Source organism: Triticum aestivum, chromosome 4A (genome assembly GCF_018294505.1).
Source record: "Triticum aestivum cultivar Chinese Spring chromosome 4A, IWGSC CS RefSeq v2.1, whole genome shotgun sequence".
In the NCBI taxonomy this organism is placed as follows: Eukaryota; Viridiplantae; Streptophyta; class Magnoliopsida; order Poales; family Poaceae; genus Triticum; species Triticum aestivum.
The window spans coordinates 572,810,371-572,819,955 of record NC_057803.1 but is presented as its reverse complement, the minus strand read 5'-3'; the positions used below and the strand labels follow the sequence as shown (position 1 = coordinate 572,819,955).

At 50.6% G+C, this 9,585-nt stretch overlaps 2 pseudogenes; both read right to left on the bottom strand.

Annotated features, from left to right (window-relative positions):
• Positions 1-520: 520 nt before the first annotated feature.
• Positions 521-2,740, bottom strand: LOC123082340 (L-type lectin-domain containing receptor kinase IX.1-like; annotated as a pseudogene).
• A 69-nt stretch (positions 2,741-2,809) lies between these two features.
• On the bottom strand, positions 2,810-7,076 carry LOC123083925 (cysteine-rich receptor-like protein kinase 10; annotated as a pseudogene).
• Between the last annotated feature and the right edge of the window lie 2,509 nt (positions 7,077-9,585).

Here is a 9,585-nt window from a genome sequence, read left to right as displayed (position 1 = left end):
TCTGAAGATGTAATGAGATTCTCCCTGCCTAACCCTCGTCCCGACGACACGTCTAGAGTCATTGGAGAGCGTGTGGATGTGTGTATCCGGTGCACCTCACATGATTCGGTCGGTGTTGGCCTTAGGAGGATCCCCTTGATCCAGTCTTTGTTCACGGGTCTATATGTTGGATCCTTCTGATCTATACTTCTCTTCATCAGCGGTAGTTGCTGTCTAGTGTGCTAGTCCCGTGGGACCTTAGTGTGATGACTGTCCGATTGTCCACTACAACAAGTTTTGTCCAGCTCCGGCGAGGAAGGAGCGATGACGATGCCAAGGATTTGGCTCGCTCCAGTGCTTGTAGTCATTATTAGGTGGTCTACAGACCTAGATGCATTTTTTTGTTAGTGTTTTTATAGTGTCATGACAAATGATTAGATTGGAAGTTCTAAAAAAGAAGAAGAAGCATCAGACGGTTGCGCCGCGAACTAGTGTGCGTAGGTGCATGTCTTACTCTTTCCAAACAATTAAGCATAATCTGTCATCTGCCGCCTGTAAGTTGAGATGCAGAAACTAATGAAGAATCAATCGTCGCCGTAAATGTCGCGATGGGCATCTTTGCTGGAAGGCTTGGCGGAGGCGCCTCAAATCGTAGCATGCTGACCGCTTGCTTGATGGATGGTCTCAGGTTCTTGTCAAGGTGCGCGCACCAGAGCCCAACCGCCATCATGCACTCCATCTCCCAGTCGTCAAACTCCAGGTTGAGCTGCGCATCGGCCGCGGCAAGGGTCCTTCCGCGCTCCCATGAATCCCAGACCCATTGCACCAGATGAATGATGTCTTCTCGTTCCCGAGCAACAGCGGGCCGCTTGCCGCAGGCGATCTCAAGCATGACTACGCCGAAGCTGTAGACATCAGACTCGGCGCTTGTCCTTCCCGTGACCATGCACTCAGGGTCCATGTAGCCCATTGTTCCTGCAATACCAGTTGTGTATGGTCCTCGGTCGTGGTCGACAAGCCGCGCGAGCCCAAAATCACCAAGTTTGGCGCAGAACGACGCGTCCAGCATGATGTTGCTTGGCTTGACGTCACGGTGTAGAACACATTGCTCCCAGTCCTGGTGTAGGTACAAAAGTGCAGACCCTAACCCCAGCACGATCTCATACCTAAAAACAACACCAAACGAAATAAGCGAAAACATATTAGGTTGGAGAGATAAGCTAGACGCCGGAGATACAATAGTCATAATATATCCGCACTTGAGTGGCCACGATAATATGGTGTTTGAACTGTAAAGGTGAGTATCTAGGCTGCCGTGGGGCATAAGATCATAGACAAGCAAGAGCTCGCCACCGCCATGGCACCAGCCAATGAGCTGCACCAGGTTTCGATGTCTCAGCCGGCTTATGATCTTCACCTCTGAGATGTACTCCTTCCTCCCCTGCTTGGAGGTCTTGGACACTCTTTTTATAGCCACCTCAACTTTAAGCTCTTTCAAGAATCCTTTGTACACGGAACCGAAGCCACCTTCGCCCAGCTTCTTCTCGTCAGAGAAGTTGCTGGTGGCGACGGCAAGATCACTGTACCGAAACCGCTTGGGCCCGGTGCCTTTCTCGAAGTCGTCTTCCATGGGATCATCGTCAAAAGTATCTACTTGTCTTGCAATCTGATTTTGCTTCCGATAGCGCAAAAAAAAAAAACCAAGAGACTCGATGAGATGACGAATACAACGACGACACCGGCAGACACGCCGGCCACCAGCGTTGTCCTGCTGCTAGTCCTGTCGGCGGCAAGTGGCGGGGCTTCTAAATGAAAAAAAAAACACATAACCATCAACGAAAGAAGTTTGACGCTATGTACTCCTTCCATTAAAATGAAATAGGAAAAGGAATTAATTAAAAATACTAAATTACATTAGTGTAAAAAATGTTCTTATATTATGGGACGGAGGGAGTAACCTCGGCGGTGGCTGTGCACCTGGCGGTGGAATTGTGATACGGAGAAACTCGCTGTCGCCAATGCTGTATACGGCGTAGCAGCTGTAGCCCTTGATGCCAGCATAGGTGTTGTTTGGGAACATACTGGAGAGCTCTGCCATGAACATGGTAAGACACCTGCTGCACTCGCTTGCGTTCAGGTCCCTCGTGCACTGCGCCAGACCGTGCATGGTCGTCGGTGACTGCGAGCTGGCCGCGTACGTCACGCTCCCGTTCGCCAGCCGCAGCGGCGAACGCGCGGCCTCCGCCGCTAACCGGGTGAGCAAATCCCACCTCGTGCTGTTCATGCTGGACGGGTCGTCCACGTAGATCTTGTAGCTGCGGGCTACGAAGTGGGTGAGGTCGGCGACGGAGACGAAGGACTCGTTGGAGTAGCGGAGAACGCACGAGTCGTAGGCGCCCTTCATCTGCCTGCTGAATGGGCACGACTGCTGTATCCCGGCGGCCGCGGCGTAGAGGCAGTCGTGGCACTGGGTCCAGCTGCGGTCGGCATAGCACGAGATATGGACGAACACCTTGTCCGGCGATTCGCCGGCCGTGCCGTTGTAGTAGCCGCGGTTGTCGAGTGCACGCACCGGGAGGTCGGCTACTAGGGCCAGAAGATTTAGCCGGTACCGGCTATCCATCGTGTAGTTGCCCGTGGTTGAGCAGTAAGAAACATACGGTGAGTATGTCTGTCCCTCTGCTACAGCGACGCCGACGCAGGATGTAGACAAGACAACGGCCGCGAGAAGCAGGAGAAGGCGCGGTGGAGCAGTTGCCATTGATCGACGCTAAGCTAGCTAGCTGTGCATAAGGCACGACGCGCAGGTATATGTAATGGAACTGCATCGTCATTCCTGCAACAAGTAATGGCGAAGATAAACAATTTCAGTTGAACACTGATTCAAACGATGCAGACATGGATTCGAAGCCTACATAAGTGTGAGGACATGAAGATGCTCCATGTGGAGCCTGCAGGAGCATTTCCTTGCCACATATAGATAACACCACGTCACCACAAATCCAATCAGACCCTTAGATATGGCCGAACGATTCAACGTGTGCACTCTGGAGTCTAGACTGGTCACAGAGAACCGCCAGAGTGCCGGACACTGCCGGCCCATTCTATCAAAGAAATGATTGTTATTTTATTGTGGCACGTCGTGACATGACATGTGCGTTTGCTTGTTTTCTGTAAGCCGTCTGTGATTTTGTCATCGTCATACTATCAAAGATCTGAAATGATGTCATTGATTTAGTCTCCTTTTGTGTGCCTTAGCATTTTTATGGTTTTACCTGTGCACCTAATTGCTTGCTTATTGCATGCAATTGAGTGCACTACTCTTTGCATGCATTTTATTAGCATCACACCATGATTCACAACAAATAGATGCGTCTTTTATTTCTTCCTATGGAAGAAAAGAAAGGTGAACATGTGGCTAGGGTTTTATCTACACCCCTGTTAGAGATACGACAGGCAAATCAAACGACGAATAGTGGCGAAGCCATGCATGAGTTGTAAAGTCATTTGACTACACAGCTTTTTGGCAGAAAAAAGGAATCCAACCAGTAGAAATAACGTATTAGAATTTTTAAATACATATATGTGATTACACAACTTGGAATTGACTACACTTAAGAGAATTCCTGGCACCGCCACTGACGACTGACGACGAAGAACGAAATCAACACACGTAGACAAGATTTCAACGTGGAAAACCTCACCAACACGAAGAGGGGAAAATCACATGCGTCAGCCAGCTAACTTCACTATATCAAGAGAGGTTACAAACGTTAGGGATTTACAACCGATCAATTTATCCCGTGCGACGACTTATAATGGATATGTATAGTAGAGGTGACTGAGGTTAATACTGATCCGCTCCACTCCGGCCCAAGCCTCCCGGCGATGGGCCGGAGCTGGGAGGCTTGGGCCAGAGCTCTGCTCCGCTGATCGAAAGTTAGCCTTTACCTTGATATATGAATTTGGATCATAACATAACTAACTTCACCTTAGAAAAATTTCATCTTGTAGCATAAATGAGAAACTTCTCCCTACCAACAAGCAAAACACTATCGGCGCCAAACAACCACTAGGGCTAATGAGTTGTACCAACTAAGTCTGAGCAAAAAGCTTAAACTTACCAACAGGAACTGGCTTTGTCAATATATCAGCAGGATTATCATGAGTACTAATCTAGCATACCTTCAACTTACCTTACCGAACAATGTCTCAAACATAATATTATTTGACATCAATGTGCGTTTTTCTCTCATGAAACATCTGATCCTTAGTAAGCTATATGACACTTTGATTGTCACAAAATAGATCAATGCAAGAATTATCTCCACAAAGCTCACCATACGAACCTTTTAGCGAAACTGGTTCTTTACATGCTTCTGCAATAGCCATGTATTCTTCTTGAGTGGTAGATTAAGCAACTACTAATTGCAACGTTGCCCTCCAACTCATGGCACAACCACCAACAGTGAACATATAACCTGTAAGGGACCTCCTCTTGTCCAAATCGTTGAAAGCAAAATCTGACTCCACATAGCCAGCCTGTCCCTCAACACTCCTGCCAAATTTCAAACAAGCATTGGAAGTGTCACGAAGGTACCTAAAAATCCACTCAACAACCTTCCAGTGTTCTTTGCCAGAGTTAGCCGCCCAAGCCTCCCCGTGACAGACCGGAGCTTTGCTTCGTTCGTCAGAAGTTAGCCTTTATCTTTATATATGAATTTGGATCATAACATAACACCCCTATATCGGCGTCGCCAACGGTCCGTCTCGTCTCTGGTGGCCTTAGGCCCATGGAACGCGGGGGAAGTGGGGAGGGTCCTGCTTCATTTTTAGCATTTTCTTGAGTTCGATTAGGGTTTATGTCCCTCTTAGGAAGGCGTGGCAGCGGCTTCCTGAAGATGAAATAAGATTCTCCCCGCCTAACCCTCTCATCCCAGCGGCGCGTCTAGCATCGTCAAAGGGTATGTGGAGGTGTGTCGCCAGCGCACCTCACATGATCTGGTCGGTGTTGGTCTTCAGAGAATCCCCTTTATCCAAGATTTGTTCACGGGTCTATAGGCTGGATCCTTCTGATCTATGCTTCTCTTCATCGGCGACGGTTGATATTCCGGTGTGTTAGTCCCGTGGGACCTTAGCATGAATACTTCTCGACTGTCCACTACAACAAGTTTTGCTCAGCTCAGTGAAGGAGGGGCGATGACAACGACACGGATTCGGGTCGCTCTAGTGCTTGTAGTTGTTGTTAGGTGTTGGATGCATTTTTTGTTACTCGTGTTTTTATAGTGTCATGACAAATGATTAGATCGGAAGTTTTCAAAAGAAAAAAATCAGACAGTAGTGCCTGCGAGCTAGTGTGTGTACGTGCATGTCTTACTCTTTCCAAACAATCAAGATAATCTGTCATCTGCCGGCTGTAAGCTGAGATGCAAAAGGACGCGTCTAACAAGATGTTGCTTGGCTTGATGTCACGGTGCAAAACACATTACTCCCAGTCTTGATGCAGGTAGAGAAGTGCCGACCCAAGCCCCAATGCAATCGCATACCTAAAAGCAGCACCAAACAAAATAACCTAAAACATATTAGTCCAGAATCCAGAGGGACAAGCTAGAGGCATAGTCAATAACATGCGCACCTGAGTGGCCACGATAATGTGGCGTTTGAACAATAAAGGTGAGTATCTAGGCTGCCATGGGGCATAAGATCGTATACAAGCAAGAGCTCGCCGTCACCATGGCACCAGCCAATAAGCTGTACGATGTTTCGATGTCTCAACCGACTTATGATCTTCACCTCTGACATGTACTCCTTCCTCCCCTGCTTGGAGGTCTTGGACATTCTTTTTATACCCACCTCCATTTTAAGCTCCTTCAAGAATCCTTTATACACCGAACCGAAACCACCTTCACCTAGCTTCTTGTCGTCGGAGAAGTTGCTGATGGCGAGGGCAAGATCACTATACCGAAACTGCTTGGGCCCTGTGCCTTTCTCGAAGTCATCTTCCATGGGATCATCGTCAAAAGTATCTACTTCTCTCGCAATCCGATTCCGCCTCCGATAGCGCAAAAGGAAACAAACCAACAGACACGATGAGATGACAAATACAACGACGACACCGTCAGACACGCCGGCCACCAGCGGCGTCCTGCTGCTAGTCCTGTCGGCGGCAAGTGGCGGAGCTTCTAAATGAAAAAAAAAACCACATACTCCTTCAATGAGACAAATGTCACGCGATGTACTCCTTCCATTAAAATGAAATAGGAAAAGGAATTAATAGTACCTGATGGGAGATTGGACGGCGGTGGAATGGTGATACGGAGAAACTCGCCGTCACCGATGCTGTATACGGCGTAGCAGCTGTAGCCCTTGATGCCAGCATAGGTGTTGTTTGGGAACACACTGGAGAGCTCTCCCACGAACTTGGTAAGGCACCCGCTGCACTCGCTTGCGTTCAGGTCCCTCGTGCACTGCGCCAGACCGTGCATGGCCGTCGGCGACTGCGAGCTGGCCGCGTACGTCACGCTCCCGTTCGCTAGCCGCAGCGGCGAACGCGCGGCCTCCGCCGCTAACCGGGTGAGCAAATCCCATCTCGTGCTGTTCATGCTGGACGGGTCGTCCACGTAGGTCCTGTTCATGCTGGACGGGTACGGGCCGTACGGGTCCTCCACGTAGATGGCGAAGTCGAGGTCGGCGACGGAGACGAAGGACTCGTTGGAGTAGCGGAGAAGGCACGAGTCGTAGGCACCCTTCATCTGCCGGTAGAACGGGCACGACTGCTGTATCCCGGAGGCCGCGGTGTAGAGGCAGTCGTGGCACTCCGTCCAGTTGCGGTCGGCATAGCACGAGACGAGGCCGAACACCTCGTCCGGTGATTCGCCGGCCGCGCCGTTGTAGTAGAAACGGTTGTCGAGGGCACGCGCCGGGAGGTCGGCCATGAGGGCCAAAAGATTTAGCCGGTACCGGCTATACACTCCGTAGTCGCCCGTGGTCGAGCAGAACCAATGTGCCACTCCCTGTGCTACAGCGACGTCGACGTAAGAGGAGGACAAGACAACGGCGAGGAGAAGCAGGGGAAGGCGCCGTGGAGCCGTTGCCATCGATCGACGCTGAGCTAGCTAGCTGTACAGTCAATTGGGGCGCGCAGCGCGTAGGTAACTCGGTATATGTAACTACATCGTCCTCCCTGCAACAAGTAATGGCGAAGATAAACAATTTTCAGTTGAACACTTCAAACGATGACCAGAGACAGGGATCGAAGCCTACATACGTGCGAGGACACGAAGATGGTCCATTTGGAGCCTGCAGGAGCATTTCCTTGCCACATATAGATAACACCACGTCACCACAAGTCCAATCAGATCCTTAAATATGGCCGAACGATTCAATGTGTGCACTCTGTACTCTAGACTGGTCACAGAGAACCGCCGGACACTGCCGGCCCATTCTGTCAAAGAAATGATTGTTTTTTACTGTGGCACTTCGTGACATGACGTGTGCGTTCACTGGTGTTCTGTAAAGCCGTCTGTGATTTTGTCATCGTCAAACTATCAAAAATTTGAAATGATGTCATGGATTTAGTCTCATTTTGTGTGCCTTAGCATTTTTATGGTTTTGCGTGTGCACCTAATTGCTTGCTTATTGCATGCAATTGACTGCACTACTCTTTGCATGCATTATATTAGCACCATACCATGATTCAGAACAAATAGATGCGTCTTTTATTTCTTCCTATGGAAGAAAAGAAAGGTGAACATGTGGCTAAGGTTTCATCTGCACCCCCTGTTAGATATACACCAGTCAAATCAAACGACGGATAGTGGCGAAGGCATGCATGAGCTGTAAAGTCATTTGACTACACAACTTTTTGGCAGAAAAAAGGAATTCAACCAGTAGAAATTGTTAAACCTCATGTATTTGTACCTATATTCCTGTACGGTAGAGCGTCAGAGTGTGTGCGTGTGTGTAGTTTTCAGAGTCAGCACACACGAGCACCTCCTGGAGGCATATGGCCCGGCCACGATCACCATCATGGGCTCACGCCCTCTACTCCCTCCTGTATAAGTGTAACTCTCCTGATCAATGCAAGTGTGTTCGATCTTCTCTCCCTCAAACATGGTATCAGACGCAGAGGAAACCAACCCCTTCGTGCATGCCCACCCTCCATCTTCTGCTGCCATGGCCACCAACCCTCTCGCCTCTCCCAACTCCTTCGATAACGATGCTCCTCCGCCGGCTGGCGTCCTCCACGCTGCTCTGGCGAGCACCCCTCCTGCACCGCCGGTTGCTCCTGCACCGGTGCTGGCCCCCGGCGCTTTCCCCACCTCCGTGCTCCAGACGATTGACATCCGTCACCATGTCCCCATCACCCTGAACTTGCACGCTGGAAACTACGCGCAATGGCGTCGGTTCTTCTTTACCATCGTGGGCATGTTTGGCGTCCGCGACCACCTCCTTGCCCCCGCTGACGACGACATGTACCCAGGGTAGGGTCATAGGCCTGACCGAGACACCCTCCCCAAGGACATTACCCTAAAGTCAGAAGCATTCAAGGGATAACATCATCCACTCGACCAGAAGCATTCCACTCGGAAGATTCAATGTCACTCGACCATAGAAATACTCACTCGACGACCAGAAGACCTGAAGCCACTCTGTACAGCAACGGTCGGGCATTTACTCTGTAGACTTAATGGTCATTCATGCATCTTTATTTCTAGCGTTACCAGTAATGCCCCATCTTTATGTACCTTAAACCCTGTGTAACTGAGGGCCGGAGGGGTCTGGCGAACTCTATATAAGCCACCCCCTCCTCAGGGACAAGGGTTCGCACCCCCTATAACTCCACACACATAATTCAATCGACCGAGCTCCCGAGCACCGAGATGTAGGGCTATTACTTCCACCGTGAAGGGCCTGAACTCGTAAACCTTGTGTGTACAACTTCACCATAGCTAGGATCTTGCCTCCTCATACCTACCCCCATTCTACTGTCAGGCTTAGAACCACGACAGTTGGCTCCCACCGTGGGGCAGGTGTCTTAGCGACTTTTTGGTGAGGTTGCGATTTTTCCGATTCCCATCATCATGGTTTCCGGCGGTGGATTGGCTGAGGGCCGCGAGATCCGTCCCGGTGCGCTCGTTTTCGTCGCCGACGACTCCGCTTGGCTCCAGGAAGCTCCCCTCGACGTCGAGACGCTCCCCGTCCGCGGGGCGACGCACTTTCACGCGTGCGTTCGCGGCATCCTTCTGCGGCAGCCGTCGACCAAGTATCGGTCGGCTCCCGTGGTGTTCTCGCTCCCCGCTGTTCACCGACGCAAGCGATTCGGTCGATCGCGGCTTCAGTGGTGGGTGAAACACGCAGTGGCACGTCAGTCGGCCACCCCACAAGTCGTGGCAATCAAGCCCGACGAATCTCTCTACGGCCTGTTCGACTGGCTCCGTCGAGACTCTCTCCAAATGCGACAGCAGCGACCCTGCGGCGGAGGTCTTGGTGGTCAATGCGCCGCACAGCCCACCCGAGTTTCGTCGCGATGGCGGTGACGACGGTGGCGACCCGTCACGTGTTCACGAGGAGTATCATCCTGAAGCCATTTCCTCGCAGTAGAGG